Source organism: Zootermopsis nevadensis, unplaced genomic scaffold (genome assembly GCF_977971745.1).
Source record: "Zootermopsis nevadensis isolate Lab colony 2312 unplaced genomic scaffold, Znev_1.0 Znev_ptg000022l, whole genome shotgun sequence".
Classification (NCBI taxonomy): Eukaryota; Metazoa; Arthropoda; class Insecta; order Blattodea; family Termopsidae; genus Zootermopsis; species Zootermopsis nevadensis.
Window position 1 is genome coordinate 1,626,120 of NW_028259154.1, and position 21,869 is coordinate 1,647,988.

Consider the following 21,869-nt stretch of genomic DNA (forward strand, 5'->3'; position numbering starts at 1 on the left):
TATCTCCCGATCTGTAGGCATCTGAGAGACAAAACTTATGTCGCTTTGAGGGAACGTATATGTCAACCTCATGTCCGAATTTCGTCAATGTATGTCCAAGGGGTTGGACGATAGAGACATTTTAATTTTTCGAGATTATTCGAAAGTCAATTCTTAAAAGGCAAATATCTCCCGATCTGTAGGCATCTGAGAGACAAAACTTATGTCACTTTGAGGGAACGTATATGTCAACTTCCTGTCAGAATCACGTCAATTTATGTCCAAGGGTTTGGAGGATAGAGACATTTTAATTTTTCGAAATTATTCGAAAGTCAATTTTTGAAAAGGCAAATATCTCCCGATCTGTAGGAATCTGAGAGACAAAACTTACGTCACTTTGAGGGAACGCATATGTCAAGTTCATGTCAGAATCTCGTCAATCTATGTAAAAGGGTTTGGACGATAGAGACATTTTAATTTTTCGAGATTATTCGAAATTCAATTATTAAAAGGCAAATATTTCCCGATCTGTAGGCACCTGAGAGACAAAACTTATGTCACTTTGAGGGAACGTATATGTCAACCTCATGTCAGAATCTCGTCAATGTATGTCCAAGGGTTTGGACGATAGAGACATTTTAATTTTTCGAGATTATTCGAAAGTCAATTTTTAAAAAGCAAATATCTCCCGATCTGTAGGCATCTGAGAGACAAAACGTATGTCACTTTGAGGGAACGTATATGTCAACTTCATGTCAGAATCTCGTCAATGTATGTCCAAGGGTTTGGACGATAAAGACATTTTAATTTTTCGAGATTATTCGAAAGTCAATTTTTGAGAAGGCAAATATCTCCCGATCTGTAGGAATCTGAGAGACAAAACTTATGTCGCTTTGAGGGAACGCATATGTCAAGTTCATGTCAGAATCTCGTCAATGTATGTCCAAGGGTTTGGACGATAGAGACATTTTAATTTTTCGAGATTATTCGAAAGTCAATTATTAAAAGGCAAATATCTCCCGATCTGTAGGCATCTGAGAGACAAAACTTATGTCACTTTGAGGGAAAGTATATGTCAACTAGCTGTCAGAGTCACGTCAATGTATGTCCAAGGGTTTGGACGATAGAGACATTTTAATTTTTCGAGATTATTCGAAAGTAAATTTTTGATAAAACAAATATCTCCCGATCTGTAGGAATCTGAGAGACAAACCTTATGTCACATTGAGGGAACGTATATGTCAACTTCATGTCAGAGTCACGTCAATGTATGTGCAAGGGTTTGGAGGATAGAGACATATTAATTCTTCGAGATTATTCGAAAATCAATTTTTTGAAGGCAAATATCTCCCGATCTGTAGGAATCTGAGAGACAAAACTTATGTCACTTTGAGGGAACGTATATGTACACTTCCTGTCAGAGTCACGTCAATGTATGTCCAAGGGTTTGGAGGATAGAGACATTTTAATTTTTCGAGATTATTCGAAAGTCAATTCTTAAAAGGCAAATATCTCCCGATCTGTAGGAATCTGAGAGACAAAACTTACGTCACTTTGAGGGAACGCATATGTCAAGTTCATGTCAGAATCTCGTCAATCTATGTAAAAGGGTTTGGACGATAGAGACATTTTAATTTTTCGAGATTATTCGAAATTCAATTATTAAAAGGCAAATATCTCCCGATCTGTAGGCACCTGAGAGACAAAACTTATGTCACTTTGAGGGAACGTATATGTCAACCTCATGTCAGAATCTCGTCAATGTATGTCCAAGGGTTTGGACGATAGAGACATTTTAATTTTTCGAGATTATTCGAAAGTCAATTTTTAAAAAGCAAATATCTCCCGATCTGTAGGCATCTGAGAGACAAAACGTATGTCACTTTGAGGGAACGTATATGTCAACTTCATGTCAGAATCTCGTCAATGTATGTCCAAGGGTTTGGACGATAAAGACATTTTAATTTTTCGAGATTATTCGAAAGTCAATTCTTAAAAGGCAAATATCTCCCGATCTGTAGGAATCTGAGAAACAAAACTAATGTCACCTTGAGGGAAAGTATATGTCAATGTCATGTCAGAATCTCAGCAATGTTTATCCAAGGGTATGGACGATAGAGACATTTAAATTTTTCGAGATTATTCGAAAGTCAATTTTTAAAGACAAATATCTCCCGATCTGTTGGCATCTGCGAGACAAAACTTATGTCACTTTGAGGGAACGTATATGTCAACTTCATGTCAGAATCTCGTCAATGTATGTCCAAGGGTTTGGACGATAGAGACATTTAAATTTTTCGAGATTATTCGAAAGTCAATTTTTAAAAGGCAAATATCTCCCGATCTGTAGGCATCTGAGAGATAAATCTTATGTCACTTTGAGGGAACGTATATGTCAACTTCATGTCAGAATCTCATCAATGTATGTCCAAGTGTTTGGACGATAGAGACATTTTAATTTTTCGAGATTATTCGAAAGTCAATTCTTAAAAGGCAAATATCTCCCGATCTGTAGGAATCTGAGAGGCAAAACTTATGTCACTTTGAGGGAACGTATATGTCAACTTCCTGTCAGAGTCACGTCAATGTATGTCCAAGGGTTTGGAGGATAGAGACATTTTAATTTTTCGAGATTATTCGAAAGTCAATTTTTGAAAAGGCAAATATCTCGCGATCTGTAGGAATCTGAGTGACAAAAATTATGTCACTTTGAGGGAATGTATAAGTCAACCTCACGTCAGAATCTCGTCAATGTATTTCCAAGGGTTTGGACGATAGAAACATTTTAATTTTTCGAGATTATTCGAAAGTCAATTTTTAAAAGGCAAATATCTCCCGATCTGTAGGCATCTGAAAGACAAAACTTATATCACTTTGAGGGAACGTATATGTCAACTTCATGTCAGAATCTCATCAATGTATGTCCAAGGGTTTGGACGATAGAAACATTTTAATTTTTCGATATTATTCGAAAGTCAATTATTAAAAGGCAAATATCTCCCGATCTGTAGGCACCTGAGAGACACAATTTATGCCACTTTGAGGGAACGTATATGTCAACTTCATGTCAGAATCTCGTCAATGTATGTCCAAGGGTTTGGACGATAGAGACATTTAAATTTTTCGAGATTATTCGAAAGTCAATTCTTAAAAGGCAAATATCTCCCGATCTGTGGGCATCTGAGAGACAAAACTTTTGTCACTTTGAGGGAACGTATATGTCAAATTCCTGTCAGATTCACGTCAATGTATGTCCAAGGGTTTGGAGGATAGAGACATTTTAATTTTTCGAGATTATTCGAAAGTCAATTTTTGAGAAGGCAAATATCTCCCGATCTGTAGGAACCTGAGAGACAAAACTTATGTCACTTTGAGGGAACGCATATGTCAAGTTCATGTCAGAATCTCGTCAATGTATGTCCAAGGGTTTGGACGATAGAGACATTTTAATTTTTCGAGATTATTCGAAAGTCAATTATTAAAAGGCAAATATCTCCCGATCTGTAGGAATCTGAGAGACAAAACTTATGTCACTTTGAGGGAACGTATATGTAAACTTCCTGTCAGAGTCACGTCAATGTATGTCCAAGGGGTTGGAGGATAGAGACATTTTAATTTTTCGAGATTATTCGAAAGTCAATTTTTGAGAAGGCAAATATCTCCCGATCTGTAGGAATCTGAGAGACAAAACTTATGTCGCTTTGAGGGAACGCATATGTCAAGTTCATGTCAGAATCTCGTCAATGTATGTCCAAGGGTTTGGACGATAGAGACATTTTAATTTTTCGAGATTATTCGAAAGTCAATTATTAAAAGGCAAATATCTCCCGATCTGTAGGCATCTGAGAGACAAAACTTATGTCACTTTGAGGGAAAGTATATGTCAACTAGCTTTCAGAGTCACGTCAATGTATGTCCAAGGGTTTGGACGATAGAGACATTTTAATTTTTCGAGATTATTCGAAAGTAAATTTTTGATAAAACAAATATCTCCCGATCTGTAGGAATCTGAGAGACAAACCTTATGTCACATTGAGGGAACGTATATGTCAACTTCATGTCAGAGTCACGTCAATGTATGTGCAAGGGTTTGGAGGATAGAGACATATTAATTCTTCGAGATTATTCGAAAATCAATTTTTTGAAGGCAAATATCTCCCGATCTGTAGGAATCTGAGAGACAAAACTTATGTCACTTTGAGGGAACGTATATGTACACTTCCTGTCAGAGTCACGTCAATGTATGTCCAAGGGTTTGGAGGATAGAGACATTTTAATTTTTCGAGATTATTCGAAAGTCAATTCTTAAAAGGCAAATATCTCCCGATCTGTAGGAATCTGAGAGACAAAACTTACGTCACTTTGAGGGAACGCATATGTCAAGTTCATGTCAGAATCTCGTCAATCTATGTAAAAGGGTTTGGACGATAGAGACATTTTAATTTTTCGAGATTATTCGAAATTCAATTATTAAAAGGCAAATATCTCCCGATCTGTAGGCACCTGAGAGACAAAACTTATGTCACTTTGAGGGAACGTATATGTCAACCTCATGTCAGAATCTCGTCAATGTATGTCCAAGGGTTTGGACGATAGAGACATTTTAATTCTTCGAGATTATTCGAAAGTCAATTTTTAAAAAGCAAATATCTCCCGATCTGTAGGCATCTGAGAGACAAAACGTATGTCACTTTGAGGGAACGTATATGTCAACTTCATGTCAGAATCTCGTCAATGTATGTCCAAGGGTTTGGACGATAAAGACATTTTAATTTTTCGAGATTATTCGAAAGTCAATTCTTAAAAGGCAAATATCTCCCGATCTGTAGGAATCTGAGAAACAAAACTAATGTCACCTTGAGGGAAAGTATGTGTCAATGTCATGTCAGAATCTCAGCAATGTTTATCCAAGGGTATGGACGATAGAGACATTTAAATTTTTCGAGATTATTCGAAAGTCAATTTTTAAAGACAAATATCTCCCGATCTGTTGGCATCTGCGAGACAAAACTTATGTCACTTTGAGGGAACGTATATGTCAACTTCATGTCAGAATCTCGTCAATGTATGTCCAAGGGTTTGGACGATAGAGACATTTAAATTTTTCGAGATTATTCGAAAGTCAATTTTTAAAAGGCAAATATCTCCCGATCTGTAGGCATCTGAGAGATAAATCTTATGTCACTTTGAGGGAACGTATATGTCAACTTCATGTCAGAATCTCATCAATGTATGTCCAAGTGTTTGGACGATAGAGACATTTTAATTTTTCGAGATTATTCGAAAGTCAATTCTTAAAAGGCAAATATCTCCCGATCTGTAGGAATCTGAGAGGCAAAACTTATGTCACTTTGAGGGAACGTATATGTCAACTTCCTGTCAGAGTCACGTCAATGTATGTCCAAGGGTTTGGAGGATAGAGACATTTTAATTTTTCGAGATTATTCGAAAGTCAATTTTTGAAAAGGCAAATATCTCGCGATCTGTAGGAATCTGAGTGACAAAAATTATGTCACTTTGAGGGAATGTATAAGTCAACCTCACGTCAGAATCTCGTCAATGTATTTCCAAGGGTTTGGACGATAGAAACATTTTAATTTTTCGAGATTATTCGAAAGTCAATTTTTAAAAGGCAAATATCTCCCGATCTGTAGGAATCTGAAAGACAAAACTTATATCACTTTGAGGGAACGTATATGTCAACTTCATGTCAGAATCTCATCAATGTATGTCCAAGGGTTTGGACGATAGAAACATTTTAATTTTTCGATATTATTCGAAAGTCAATTATTAAAAGGCAAATATCTCCCGATCTGTAGGCACCTGAGAGACACAATTTATGCCACTTTGAGGGAACGTATATGTCAACTTCATGTCAGAATCTCGTCAATGTATGTCCAAGGGTTTGGACGATAGAGACATTTAAATTTTTCGAGATTATTCGAAAGTCAATTCTTAAAAGGCAAATATCTCCCGATCTGTGGGCATCTGAGAGACAAAACTTTTGTCACTTTGAGGGAACGTATATGTCAAATTCCTGTCAGATTCACGTCAATGTATGTCCAAGGGTTTGGAGGATAGAGACATTTTAATTTTTCGAGATTATTCGAAAGTCAATTTTTGAGAAGGCAAATATCTCCCGATCTGTAGGAACCTGAGAGACAAAACTTATGTCACTTTGAGGGAACGCATATGTCAAGTTCATGTCAGAATCTCGTCAATGTATGTCCAAGGGTTTGGACGATAGAGACATTTTAATTTTTCGAGATTATTCGAAAGTCAATTATTAAAAGGCAAATATCTCCCGATCTGTAGGAATCTGAGAGACAAAACTTATGTCACTTTGAGGGAACGTATATGTAAACTTCCTGTCAGAGTCACGTCAATGTATGTCCAAGGGGTTGGAGGATAGAGACATTTTAATTTTTCGAGATTATTCGAAAGTCAATTTTTGAGAAGGCAAATATCTCCCGATCTGTAGGAATCTGAGAGACAAAACTTATGTCGCTTTGAGGGAACGCATATGTCAAGTTCATGTCAGAATCTCGTCAATGTATGTCCAAGGGTTTGGACGATAGAGACATTTTAATTTTTCGAGATTATTCGAAAGTCAATTATTAAAAGGCAAATATCTCCCGATCTGTAGGCATCTGAGAGACAAAACTTATGTCACTTTGAGGGAAAGTATATGTCAACTAGCTTTCAGAGTCACGTCAATGTATGTCCAAGGGTTTGGACGATAGAGACATTTTAATTTTTCGAGATTATTCGAAAGTAAATTTTTGATAAAACAAATATCTCCCGATCTGTAGGAATCTGAGAGACAAACCTGATGTCACATTGAGGGAACGTATATGTCAACTTCATGTCAGAGTCACGTCAATGTATGTGCAAGGGTTTGGAGGATAGAGACATATTAATTCTTCGAGATTATTCGAAAATCAATTTTTTGAAGGCAAATATCTCCCGATCTGTAGGAATCTGAGAGACAAAACTTATGTCACTTTGAGGGAACGTATATGTACACTTCCTGTCAGAGTCACGTCAATGTATGTCCAAGGGTTTGGAGGATAGAGACATTTTAATTTTTCGAGATTATTCGAAAGTCAATTCTTAAAAGGCAAATATCTCCCGATCTGTAGGAATCTGAGAGACAAAACTTACGTCACTTTGAGGGAACGCATATGTCAAGTTCATGTCAGAATCTCGTCAATCTATGTAAAAGGGTTTGGACGATAGAGACATTTTAATTTTTCGAGATTATTCGAAATTCAATTATTAAAAGGCAAATATCTCCCGATCTGTAGGCACCTGAGAGACAAAACTTATGTCACTTTGAGGGAACGTATATGTCAACCTCATGTCAGAATCTCGTCAATGTATGTCCAAGGGTTTGGACGATAGAGACATTTTAATTCTTCGAGATTATTCGAAAGTCAATTCTTAAAAGGCAAATATCTCCCGATCTGTAGGCATCTGAGAGACAAAACTTATGTCACTTTGAGGGAACGTATATGTCAACTTCCTGTCAGAATCACGTCAATTTATGTCCAAGGGTTTGGAGGATAGAGACATTTTAATTTTTCGAGATTATTCGAAAGTCAATTTTTGAAAAGGCAAATATCTCCCGATCTGTAGGAATCTGAGAGACAAAACTTATGTCACCTTGAGGGAACGTATATGTCAACGTCATGTCAGAATCTCATCAATGTATGTCCAAGGGTTTGGACGATAGAGACATTTTAATTTTTCGAGATTATTCGAAAGTCAATTTTTAAAGACAAATATCTCCCGATCTGTAGGAATCTGGGAGGCAAAACTTATGTCACTTTGAGGGAACGTATATGTCAACTTCCTGTCAGAGTCACGTCAATGTATGTCCAAGGGTTTGGAGGATAGAGACATTTTAATTTTTCGAGATTATTCGAAAGTCAATTTTTGAAAAGGCAAATATCTCGCGATCTGTAGGAATCTGAGTGACAAAAATTATGTCACTTTGAGGGAATATATAAGTCAACCTCACGTCAGAATCTCGTCAATGTATGTCCAAGGGTTTGGACGATAGAAACATTTTAATTTTTCGAGATTATTCGAAAGTCAATTTTTAAAAGGCAAATATCTCCCGATCTGTAGGAATCTGAAAGACAAAACTTATATCACTTTGAGGGAACGTATATGTCAACTTCATGTCAGAATCTCATCAATGTATGTCCAAGGGTTTGGACGATAGAAACATTTTAATTTTTCGAGATTATTCGAAAGTCAATTATTAAAAGGCAAATATCTCCCGATCTGTAGGCATCTGAGAGACAAAATTTATGCCACTTTGAGGGAACGTATATGTCAACTTCATGTCAGAATCTCGTCAATGTATGTCCAAGGGTTTGGACGATAGAGACATTTAAATTTTTCGAGATTATTCGAAAGTCAATTCTTAAAAGGCAAATATCTCCCGATCTGTGGGCATCTGAGAGACAAAACTTATGTCACTTTGAGGGAACGTATATGTCAAATTCCTGTCAGAATCACGTCAATGTATGTCCAAGGGTTTGGAGGATAGAGACATTTTAATTTTTCGAGATTATTCGAAAGTCAATTTTTGAGAAGGCAAATATCTCCCGATCTGTAGGAATCTGAGAGACAAAACTTATGTCACTTTGAGGGAACGCATATGTCAAGTTCATGTCAGAATCTCGTCAATGTATGTCCAAGGGTTTGGACGATAGAGACATTTTAATTTTTCGAGATTATTCGAAAGTCAATTATTAAAAGGCAAATATCTCCCGATCTGTAGGCATCTGAGAGACAAAAATTATGTCACTTTGAGGGAAAGTATATGTCAACTTGCTGTCAGAGTCACGTCAATGTATGTCCAAGGGTTTGGACGATAGAGACATTTTAATTTTTCGAGATTATTCGAAAGTAAATTTTTGATAAAACAAATATCTCCCGATCTGTAGGAATCTGAGAGACAAACCTTATGTCACATTGAGGGAACGTATATGTAACTTCATGTCAGAGTCACGTCAATGTATGTGCAAGGGTTTGAAGGATAGAGACATATTAATTTTTCGAGATTATTCGAAAATCAATTTTTTGAAGGCAAATATCTCCCGATCTGTAGGAATCTGAGAGACAAAACTTATGTCACTTTGAGGGAACGTATATGTAAACTTCCTGTCAGAGTCACGTCAATGTATGTCCAAGGGTTTGGAGGATAGAGACATTTTAATTTTTCGAGATTATTCGAAAGTCAATTATTAAAAGGCAAATATCTCCCGATCTGTAGGCATCTGAGAGACAAAACTTGTGTCGCTTTGAGGGAACGTATATGTCAACCTCATGTCCGAATTTCGTCAATGTATGTCCAAGGGGTTGGACGATAGAGACATTTTAATTTTTCGAGATTATTCGAAAGTCAATTCTTAAAAGGCAAATATCTCCCGATCTGTAGGCATCTGAGAGACAAAACTTATGTCACTTTGAGGGAACGTATATGTCAACTTCCTGTCAGAATCACGTCAATTTATGTCCAAGGGTTTGGAGGATAGAGACATTTTAATTTGTCGAAATTATTCGAAAGTCAATTTTTGAAAAGGCAAATATCTCCCGATCTGTAGGAATCTGAGAGACAAAACTTACGTCACTTTGAGGGAACGCATATGTTAAGTTCATGTCAGAATCTCGTCAATCTATGTAAAAGGGTTTGGACGATAGAGACATTTTAATTTTTCGAGATTATTCGAAATTCAATTATTAAAAGGCAAATATCTCCCGATCTGTAGGCACCTGAGAGACAAAACTTATGTCACTTTGAGGGAACGTATATGTCAACCTCATGTCAGAATCTCGTCAATGTATGTCCAAGGGTTTGGACGATAGAGACATTTTAATTTTTCGAGATTATTCGAAAGTCAATTTTTAAAAAGCAAATATCTCCCGATCTGTAGGCATCTGAGAGACAAAACGTATGTCACTTTGAGGTAACGTATATGTCAACTTCATGTCAGAATCTCGTCAATGTATGTCCAAGGGTTTGGACGATAGAGACATTTAAATTTTTCGAGATTATTCGAAAGTCAATTCTTAAAAGGCAAATATCTCCCGATCTGTGGGCATCTGAGAGACAAAACTTATGTCACTTTGAGGGAACGTATATGTCAAATTCCTGTCAGAATCACGTCAATGTATGTCCAAGGGTTTGGAGGATAGAGACATTTTAATTTTTCGAGATTATTCGAAAGTCAATTTTTGAGAAGGCAAATATCTCCCGATCTGTAGGAATCTGAGAGACAAAACTTATGTCACTTTGAGGGAACGTATATGTACACTTCCTGTCAGAGTCACGTCAATGTATGTCCAAGGGTTTGGAGGATAGAGACATTTTAATTTTTCGAGATTATTCGAAAGTCAATTATTAAAAGGCAAATATCTCCCGATCTGTAGGCATCTGAGAGACAAAACTTATGTCACTTTGAGGGAAAGTATATGTCAACTTGCTGTCAGAGTCACGTCAATGTATGTCCAAGGGTTTGGACGATAGAGACATTTTAATTTTTCGAGATTATTCGAAAGTAAATTTTTGATAAAACAAATATCTCCCGATCTGTAGGAATCTGAGAGACAAACCTTATGTCGCATTGAGGGAACGTATATGTCAACTTCATGTCAGAGTGACGTCAATGTATGTGCAAGGGTTTGGAGGATAGAGACATATTAATTTTTCGAGATTATTCGAAAATCAATTTTTTGAAGGCAAATATCTCCCGATCTGTAGGAATCTGAGAGACAAAACTTATGTCACTTTGAGGGAACGTATATGTAAACTTCCTGTCAGAGTCACGTCAATGTATGTCCAAGGGTTTGGAGGATAGAGACATTTTAATTTTTCGAGATTATTCGAAAGTCAATTATTAAAAGGCAAATATCTCCCGATCTGTAGGCATCTGAGAGACAAAACTTATGTCGCTTTGAGGGAACGTATATGTCAACCTCATGTCCGAATTTCGTCAATGTATGTCCAAGGGGTTGGACGATAGAGACATTTTAATTTTTCGAGATTATTCGAAAGTCAATTCTTAAAAGGCAAATATCTCCCGATCTGTAGGCATCTGAGAGACAAAACTTATGTCGCTTTGAGGGAACGTATATGTCAACTTCCTGTCAGAATCACGTCAATTTATGTCCAAGGGTTTGGAGGATAGAGACATTTTAATTTTTCGAAATTATTCGAAATTCAATTATTAAAAGGCAAATATCTCCCGATCTGTAGGCACCTGAGAGACAAAACTTATGTCACTTTGAGGGAACGTATATGTCAACCTCATGTCAGAATCTCGTCAATGTATGTCCAAGGGTTTGGACGATAGAGACATTTTAATTTTTCGAGATTATTCGAAAGTCAATTATTAAAAAGCAAATATCTCCCGATCTGTAGGCATCTGAGAGACAAAACGTATGTCACTTTGAGGGAACGTATATGTCAACTTCATGTCAGAATCTCGTCAATGTATGTCCAAGGGTTTGGACGATAAAGACATTTTAATGTTTCGAGATTATTCGAAAGTCAATTCTTAAAAGGCAAATATCTCCCGATCTGTAGGAATCTGAGAGACAAAACTAATGTCACCTTGAGGGAAAGTATATGTCAACGTCATGTCAGAATCTCATCAATGTATGTCCAAGGGTATGGACGATAGAGACATTTAAATTTTTCGAGATTATTCGAAAGTCAATTTTTAAAGACAAATATCTCCCGATCTGTTGGCATCTGCGAGACAAAACTTATGTCACTTTGAGGGAACGTATATGTCAACTTCATGTCAGAATCTCGTCAATGTATGTCCAAGGGTTTGGACGATAGAGACATTTAAATTTTTCGAGATTATTCGAAAGTCAATTTTTAAAAGGCAAATATCTCCCGATCTATAGGCATCTGAGAGATAAATCTTATGTCACTTTGAGGGAACGTATATGTCAACTTCATGTCAGAATCTCATCAATGTATGTCCAAGTGTTTGGACGGTAGAGACATTTTAATTTTTCGAGATTATTCGAAAGTCAATTCTTAAAAGGCAAATATCTCCCGATCTGTAGGAATCTGAGAGGCAAAACTTATGTCACTTTGAGGGAACGTATATGTCAACTTCCTGTCAGAGTCACGTCAATGTATGTCCAAGGGTTTGGAGGATAGAGACATTTTAATTTTTCGAGATTATTCGAAAGTCAATTTTTGAAAAGGCAAATATCTCGCGATCTGTAGGAATCTGAGTGACAAAAATTATGTCACTTTGAGGGAATGTATAAGTCAACCTCACGTCAGAATCTCGTCAATGTATGTCCAAGGGTTTGGACGATAGAAACATTTTAATTTTTCGAGATTATTCGAAAGTCAATTTTTAAAAGGCAAATATCTCCCGATCTGTAGGAATCTGAAAGACAAAACGTATATCACTTTGAGGGAACGTATATGTCAACTTCATGTCAGAATCTCATCAATGTATGTCCAAGGGTTTGGACGATAGAAACATTTTAATTTTTCGATATTATTCGAAAGTCAATTATTAAAAGGCAAATATCTCCCGATCTGTAGGCACCTGAGAGACACAATTTATGCCACTTTGAGGGAACGTATATGTCAACTTCATGTCAGAATCTCGTCAATGTATGTCCAAGGGTTTGGACGATAGAGACATTTAAATTTTTCGAGATTATTCGAAAGTCAATTCTTAAAAGGCAAATATCTCCCGATCTGTGGGCATCTGAGAGACAAAACTTATGTCACTTTGAGGGAACGTATATGTCAAATTCCTGTCAGAATCACGTCAATGTATGTCCAAGGGTTTGGAGGATAGAGACATTTTAATTTTTCGAGATTATTCGAAAGTCAATTTTTGAGAAGGCAAATATCTCCCGATCTGTAGGAATCTGAGAGACAAAACTTATGTCACTTTGAGGGAACGCATATGTCAAGTTCATGTCAGAATCTAGTCTATGTATGTCCAAGGGTTTGGACGATAGAGACATTTAAATTTTTCGAGATTATTCGAAAGTCAATTTTTAAAAGGCAAATATCTCCCGATCTGTAGGCATCTGAGAGATAAATCTTATGTCACTTTGAGGGAACGTATATGTCAACTTCATGTCAGAATCTCATCAATGTATGTCCAAGTGTTTGGACGATAGAGACATTTTAATTTTTCGAGATTATTCGAAAGTCAATTCTTAAAAGGCAAATATCTCCCGATCTGTAGGAATCTGAGAGACAAAACTTATGTCACTTTGAGGGAACGTATATGTCAACTTCCTGTCAGAGTCACGTCAATGTATGTCCAAGGGTTTGGACGATAGAGACATTTTAATTTTTCGAGATTATTCAAAAGTCAATTTTTGAAAAAGCAAATATCTCCAGATCTGTAGGAATCTGAGTGACAAAACTTATGTCACTTTGAGGGAATGTATAAGTCAACCTCATGCCAGAATCTCGTCAATGTATGTCCAAGGGTTTGGACGATAGAAACATTTTAATTTTTCGAGATTATTCGAAAGTCAATTTTTAAAAGGCAAATATCTCCCGATCTGTAGGAATCTGAAAGACAAAACTTATGTCACTTTGAGGGAACCTATATGTCAACTTCATGTCAGAATCTCATCAATGTATGTCCAAGGGTTTGGACGATAGAAACATTTTAATTTTTCGAGATTATTCGAAAGTCAATTATTAAAAGGCAAATATCTCCCGATCTGTAGGCATCTGAGAGACAAAATTTATGCCACTTTGAGGGAACGTATATGTCAACTTCATGTCAGAATCTCGTCAATGTATGTCCAAGGGTTTGGACGATAGAGACATTTAAATTTTTCGAGATTATTCGAAAGTCAATTCTTAAAAGGCAAATATCTCCCGATCTGTGGGCATCTGAGAGACAAAACTTATGTCACTTTGAGGGAACGTATATGTCAAATTCCTGTCAGAATCACGTCAATGTATGTCCAAGGGTTTGGAGGATAGAGACATTTTAATTTTTCGAGATTATTCGAAAGTCAATTTTTGAAAAGGCAAATATATCCCGATCTGTACGAATCTGAGAGACAAAACTTATGTCACTTTGAGGGAACGCATATGTCAAGTTCATGTCAGAATCTCGTCAATGTATGTCCAAGGGTTTGGACGATAGAGACATTTTAATTTTTCGAGATTATTCGAAAGTCAATTATTAAAAGGCAAATATCTCCCGATCTGTAGGCATCTGGGAGACAAAACTTATGTCACTTTGAGGGAAAGTATATGTCAACTTCCTGTCAGAGTCACGTCAATGTATGTCCAAGGGTTTGGACGATAGAGACATTTTAATTTTTCGAGATTATTCGAAAGTAAATTTTTGATAAAGCAAATATCTCCCGATCTGTAGGAATCTGAGAGACAAACCTTATGTCACATTGAGGGAACGTATATGTCAACTTCATGTCAGAGTCACGTCAATGTATGTGCAAGGGTTTGGAGGATAGAGACATCTTAATTTTTCGAGATTATTCGAAAATCAATTTTTTGAAGGCAAATATCTCCCGATCTGTTGGAATCTGAGAGACAAAACTTATGTCATTTTGAGGGAACGTATATGTAAACTTCCTGTCAGAGTCACGTCAATGTATGTCCAAGGGTTTGGAGGATAGAGACATTTTAATTTTTCGAGATTATTCGAAAGTCAATTATTAAAAGGCAAATATCTCCCGATCTGTAGGCATCTGAGAGACAAAACTTATGTCGCTTTGAGGGAACGTATATGTCAACCTCATGTCAGAATTTCGTCAATGTATGTCCAAGGGGTTGGACGATAGAGACATTTTAATTTTTCGAGATTATTCGAAAGTCAATTCTTAAAAGGCAAATATCTCCCGATCTGTAGGAATCTGAGAGACAAAACTTATGTCACTTTGAGGGAACGTATATGTCAACGTCATGTCAGAGTCTCGTCAATGTATGTCCAAGGGTTTGGACGATAGAGACATTTTAATTTTTCGAGATTATTCGAAAGTCAATTATTAAAAGGCAAATATCTCCCGATCTGTAGGCATCTGAGAGACAAAACTTATGTCGCTTTGAGGGAACGTATATGTCAACCTCATGTCAGAATCTCGTCAATGTATGTCCAAGGGTTTGGACGATAGAGACATTTGAATCTTTCGAGATTATTCGAAAGTCAGTTTTAAAAGGCAAATATCTCCCGATCTGTAGGAATCTGAGAGACAGAACTTATGTCACTTTGAGGGAACGTATATGTCAACGTCATGTCAGAATCTCGTCAATGTATGTCCTAGGGTTTGGACGATAGAGACATTTTAATTCTTCGAGATTATTCGAAAGTCAATTCTTAAAAGGCAAATATCTCCCGATCTGTAGGCATCTGAGAGACAAAACTTATGTCACTTTGAGGGAACGTATATGTCAACTTCCTGTCAGAATCACGTCAATTTATGTCCAAGGGTTTGGAGGATAGAGACATTTTAATTTTTCGAGATTATTCGAAAGTCAATTTTTGAAAAGGCAAATATCTCCCGATCTGTAGGAATCTGAGAGACAAAACTTACGTCACTTTGAGGGAACGCATATGTCAAGTTCATGTCAGAATCTCGTCAATCTATGTCCAAGGGTTTGGACGATAGAGACATTTTAATTTTTCGAGATTATTCGAAATTCAATTATTAAAAGGCAAATATCTCCCGATCTGTAGGAATCTGAAAGACAAAACTTATGTCACTTTGAGGGAACGTATATGTCAACTTCATGTCAGAATCTCATCAATGTATGTCCAAGGGTTTGGTCGATAGAAACATTTTAATTTTTCGAGATTATTCGAAAGTCAATTATTAAAAGGCAAATATCTCCCGATCTGTAGGCATCTGAGAGACAAAATTTATGCCACTTTGAGGGAACGTATATGTCAACTTCATGTCAGAATCTCGTCAATGTATGTCCAAGGGTTTGGTCGATAGAGACATTTAAATTTTTCGAGATTATTCGAAAGTCAATTCTTAAAAGGCAAATATCTCCCGATCTGTGGGCATCTGAGAGACAAAACTTATGTCACTTTGAGGGAACGTATATGTCAAATTCCTGTCAGAATCACGTCAATGTATGTCCAAGGGTTTGGAGGATAAAGACATTTTAATTTTTCGAGATTATTCGAAAGTCAATTTTTGGAAAGGCAAATATATCCCGATCTGTAGGAATCTGAGAGACAATACTTATGTCACTTTGAGGGAACGCATATGTCAAGTTCACGTCAGAATCTCGTCAATGTATGTCCAAGGGTTTGGACGATAGAGACATTTTAATTTTTCGAGATTATTCGAAAGTCAATTATTAAAAGGCAAATATCTCCCGATCTGTAGGCATCTGGGAGACAAAACTTATGTCACTTTGAGGGAAAGTATATGTCAACTTCCTGTCAGAGTCACGTCAATGTATGTCCAAGGGTTTGGACGATAGAGACATTTTAATTTTTCGAGATTATTCGAAAGTAAATTTTTGATAAAGCAAATATCTCCCGATCTGTAGGAATCTGAGAGACAAACCTTATGTCACATTGAGGGAACGTATATGTCAACTTCATGTCAGAGTCACGTCAATGTATGTGCAAGGGTTTGGAGGATAGAGACATCTAAATTTTTCGAGATTATTCGAAAATCAATTTTTTGAAGGCAAATATCTCCCGATCTGTTGGAATCTGAGAGACAAAACTTATGTCATTTTGAGGGAACGTATATGTAAACTTCCTGTCAGAGTCACGTCAATGTATGTCCAAGGGTTTGGAGGATAGAGACATTTTAATTTTTCGAGATTATTCGAAAGTCAATTATTAAAAGGCAAATATCTCCCGATCTGTAGGCATCTGAGAGACAAAACTCATGTCGCTTTGAGGGAACGTATATGTCAACCTCATGTCAGAATTTCGTCAATGTATGTCCAAGGGGTTGGACGATAGAGACATTTTAATTTTTCGAGATTATTCGAAAGTCAATTCTTAAAAGGCAAATATCTCCCGATCTGTAGGAATCTGAGAGACAAAACTTATGTCACTTTGAGGGAACGAATATGTCAACGTCATGTCAGAGTCTCGTCAATGTATGTCCAAGGGTTTGGACGATAGAGACATTTTAATTTTTCGAGATTATTCGAAAGTCAATTATTAAAAGGTAAATATCTCCCGATCTGTAGGCATCTGAGAGACAAAATTTATGCCACTTTGAGGGAACGTATATGTCAACTTCATGTCAGAATCTCGTCAATGTATGTCCAAGTGTTTGGACGATAGAGACATTTTAATTTTTCGAGATTATTCAAAAGTCAATTCTTGAAAAAGCAAATATCTCCAGATCTGTAGGAATCTGAGAGACAAAACTAATGTCACTTTGAGGGAACGTATATGTCAACTACATGTCAGAATCTCGTCAATGTATGTCCAAGGGTTTGGACGATAGAGACATTTAAATTCTTCGAGATTATTCGAAAGTCAATTTTTAAAAGGCAAATATCTCCCGATCTGTAGGCATCTGAGAGATAAATCTTATGTTACTTTGAGGGAACGTATATGTCAACTTCATGTCAGAATCTCATCAATGTATGTCCAAGTGTTTGGACGATAGAGACATTTTAATTTTTCGAGATTATTCGAAAGTCAATTCTTAAAAGGCAAATATCTCCCGATCTGTAGGAATCTGAGAGACAAAACTTATGTCACTTTGAGGGAATGTATAAGTCAACCTCATGTCAGAATCTCGTCAATGTATGTCCAAGGGTTTGGACGATAGAAACATTTTAATTTTTCGAGATTATTCGAAAGTCAATTTTTAAAAGGCAAATATCTCCCGATCTGTAGGAATCTGAAAGACAAAACTTCTGTCACTTTGAGGGAACGTATATGTCAACTTCATGTCAGAATCTCATCAATGTATGTCCAAGGGTTTGGACGATAGAAACATTTTAATTTTTCGAGATTATTCGAAAGTCAATTATTAAAAGGCAAATATCTCCCGATCTGTAGGCATCTGAGAGACAAAATTTATGCCACTTTGATTGAACGTATATGTCAACTTCATGTCAGAATCTCGTCAATGTATGTCCAAGGGTTTGGACGATAGAGACATTTAAATTTTTCGAGATTATTCGAAAGTCAATTCTTAAAAGGCAAATATCTCCCGATCTGTGGGCATCTGAGAGACAAAACTTATGTCACTTTGAGGGAACGTATATGTCAAATTCCTGTCAGAATCACGTCAATGTATGTCCAAGGGTTTGGAGGATAGAGACATTTTAATTTTTCGAGATTATTCGAAAGTCAATTTTTGAAAAGGCAAATATCTCCCGATCTGTAGGAATCTGAGAGACAAAACTTATGTCACTTTGAGGGAACGCATATGTCAAGTTCATGTCAGAATCTCGTCAATGTATGTCCAAGGGTTTGGACGATAGAGACATTTTAATTTTTCGAGATTATTCGAAAGTCAATTATTAAAAGGCAAATATCTCCCGATCTGTAGGCATCTGGGAGACAAAACTTATGTCACTTTGAGGGAAAGTATATGTCAACTTCCTGTCAGAGTCACGTCAATGTATGTCCAAGGGTTTGGACGATAGAGACATTTTAATTTTTCGAGATTATTCGAAAGTAAATTTTTGATAAAGCAAATATCTCCCGATCTGTAGGAATCTGAGAGACAAACCTTATGTCACATTGAGGGAACGTATATGTCAACTTCATGTCAGAGTCACGTCAATGTATGTGCAAGGTTTTGGAGGATAGAGACATCTTAATTTTTCGAGATTATTCGAAAATCAATTTTTTGAAGGCAAATATCTCCCGATCTGTTGGAATCTGAGAGACAAAACTTATGTCATTTTGAGGGAACGTATATGTAAAATTCCTGTCAGAGTCACGTCAATGTATGTCCAAGGGTATGGACGATAGAGACATTTAAATTTTTCGAGATTATTCGAAAGTCAATTTTTAAAGACAAATATCTCCCGATCTGTTGGCATCTGCGAGACAAAACTTATGTCACTTTGAGGGAACGTATATGTCAACTTCATGTCAGAATCTCGTCAATGTATGTCCAAGGGTTTGGACGATAGAGACATTTAAATTTTTCGAGATTATTCGAAAGTCAATTTTTAAAAGGCAAATATCTCCCGATCTATAGGCATCTGAGAGATAAATCTTATGTCACTTTGAGGGAACGTATATGTCAACTTCATGTCAGAATCTCATCAATGTATGTCCAAGTGTTTGGACGGTAGAGACATTTTAATTTTTCGAGATTATTCGAAAGTCAATACTTAAAAGGCAAATATCTCCCGATCTGTAGGAATCTGAGAGGCAAAACTTATGTCACTTTGAGGGAACGTATATGTCAACTTCCTGTCAGAGTCACGTCAATGTATGTCCAAGGGTTTGGAGGATAGAGACATTTTAATTTTTCGAGATTATTCGAAAGTCAATTTTTGAAAAGGCAAATATCTCGCGATCTGTAGGAATCTGAGTGACAAAAATTATGTCACTTTGAGGGAATGTATAAGTCAACCTCACGTCAGAATCTCGTCAATGTATGTCCAAGGGTTTGGACGATAGAAACATTTTAATTTTTCGAGATTATTCGAAAGTCAATTTTTAAAAGGCAAATATCTCCCGATCTGTAGGAATCTGAAAGACAAAACGTATATCACTTTGAGGGAACGTATATGTCAACTTCATGTCAGAATCTCATCAATGTATGTCCAAGGGTTTGGACGATAGAAACATTTTAATTTTTCGATATTATTCGAAAGTCAATTATTAAAAGGCAAATATCTCCCGATCTGTAGGCACCTGAGAGACACAATTTATGCCACTTTGAGGGAACGTATATGTCAACTTCATGTCAGAATCTCGTCAATGTATGTCCAAGGGTTTGGACGATAGAGACATTTAAATTTTTCGAGATTATTCGAAAGTCAATTCTTAAAAGGCAAATATCTCCCGATCTGTGGGCATCTGAGAGACAAAACTTATGTCACTTTGAGGGAACGTATATGTCAAATTCCTGTCAGAATCACGTCAATGTATGTCCAAGGGTTTGGAGGATAGAGACATTTTAATTTTTCGAGATTATTCGAAAGTCAATTTTTGAGAAGGCAAATATCTCCCGATCTGTAGGAATCTGAGAGACAAAACTTATGTCACTTTGAGGGAACGCATATGTCAAGTTCATGTCAGAATCTAGTCAATGTATGTCCAAGGGTTTGGACGATAGAGACATTTAAATTTTTCGAGATTATTCGAAAGTCAATTTTTAAAAGGCAAATATCTCCCGATCTGTAGGCATCTGAGAGATAAATCTTATGTCACTTTGAGGGAACGTATATGTCAACTTCATGTCAGAATCTCATCAATGTATGTCCAAGTGTTTGGACGATAGAGACATTTTAATTTTTCGAGATTATTCGAAAGTCAATTCTTAAAAGGCAAATATCTCCCGATCTGTAGGAATCTGAGAGACAAAACTTATGTCACTTTGAGGGAACGTATATGTCAACTTCCTGTCAGAGTCACGTCAATGTATGTCCAAGGGTTTGGACGATAGAGACATTTTAATTTTTCGAGATTATTCAAAAGTCAATTTTTGAAAAAGCAAATATCTCCAGATCTGTAGGAATCTGAGTGACAAAACTTATGTCACTTTGAGGGAATGTATAAGTCAACCTCATGCCAGAATCTCGTCAATGTATGTCCAAGGGTTTGGACGATAGAAACATTTTAATTTTTCGAGATTATTCGAAAGTCAATTTTTAAAAGGCAAATATCTCCCGATCTGTAGGAATCTGAAAGACAAAACTTATGTCACTTTGAGGGAACCTATATGTCAACTTCATGTCAGAATCTCATCAATGTATGTCCAAGGGTTTGGACGATAGAAACATTTTAATTTTTCGAGATTATTCGAAAGTCAATTATTAAAAGGCAAATATCTCCCGATCTGTAGGCATCTGAGAGACAAAATTTATGCCACTTTGAGGGAACGTATATGTCAACTTCATGTCAGAATCTCGTCAATGTATGTCCAAGGGTTTGGACGATAGAGACATTTAAATTTTTCGAGATTATTCGAAAGTCAATTCTTAAAAGGCAAATATCTCCCGATCTGTGGGCATCTGAGAGACAAAACTTATGTCACTTTGAGGGAACGTATATGTCAACTTCATGTCAGAATCTCGTCAATGTATGTCCAAGGGTTTGGACGATAGAGACATTTAAATTTTTCGAGATTATTCGAAAGTCAATTTTTAAAAGGCAAATATCTCCCGATCTATAGGCATCTGAGAGATAAATCTTATGTCACTTTGAGGGAACGTATATGTCAACTTCATGTCAGAATCTCATCAATGTATGTCCAAGTGTTTGGACGGTAGAGACATTTTAATTTTTCGAGATTATTCGAAAGTCAATTCTTAAAAGGCAAATATCTCCCGATCTGTAGGAATCTGAGAGGCAAAACTTATGTCACTTTGAGGGAACGTATATGTCAACTTCCTGTCAGAGTCACGTCAATGTATGTCCAAGGGTTTGGAGGATAGAGACATTTTAATTTTTCGAGATTATTCGAAAGTCAATTTTTGAAAAGGCAAATATCTCGCGATCTGTAGGAATCTGAGTGACAAAAATTATGTCACTTTGAGGGAATGTATAAGTCAACCTCACGTCAGAATCTCGTCAATGTATGTCCAAGGGTTTGGACGATAGAAACATTTTAATTTTTCGAGATTATTCGAAAGTCAATTTTTAAAAGGCAAATATCTCCCGATCTGTAGGAATCTGAAAGACAAAACGTATATCACTTTGAGGGAACGTATATGT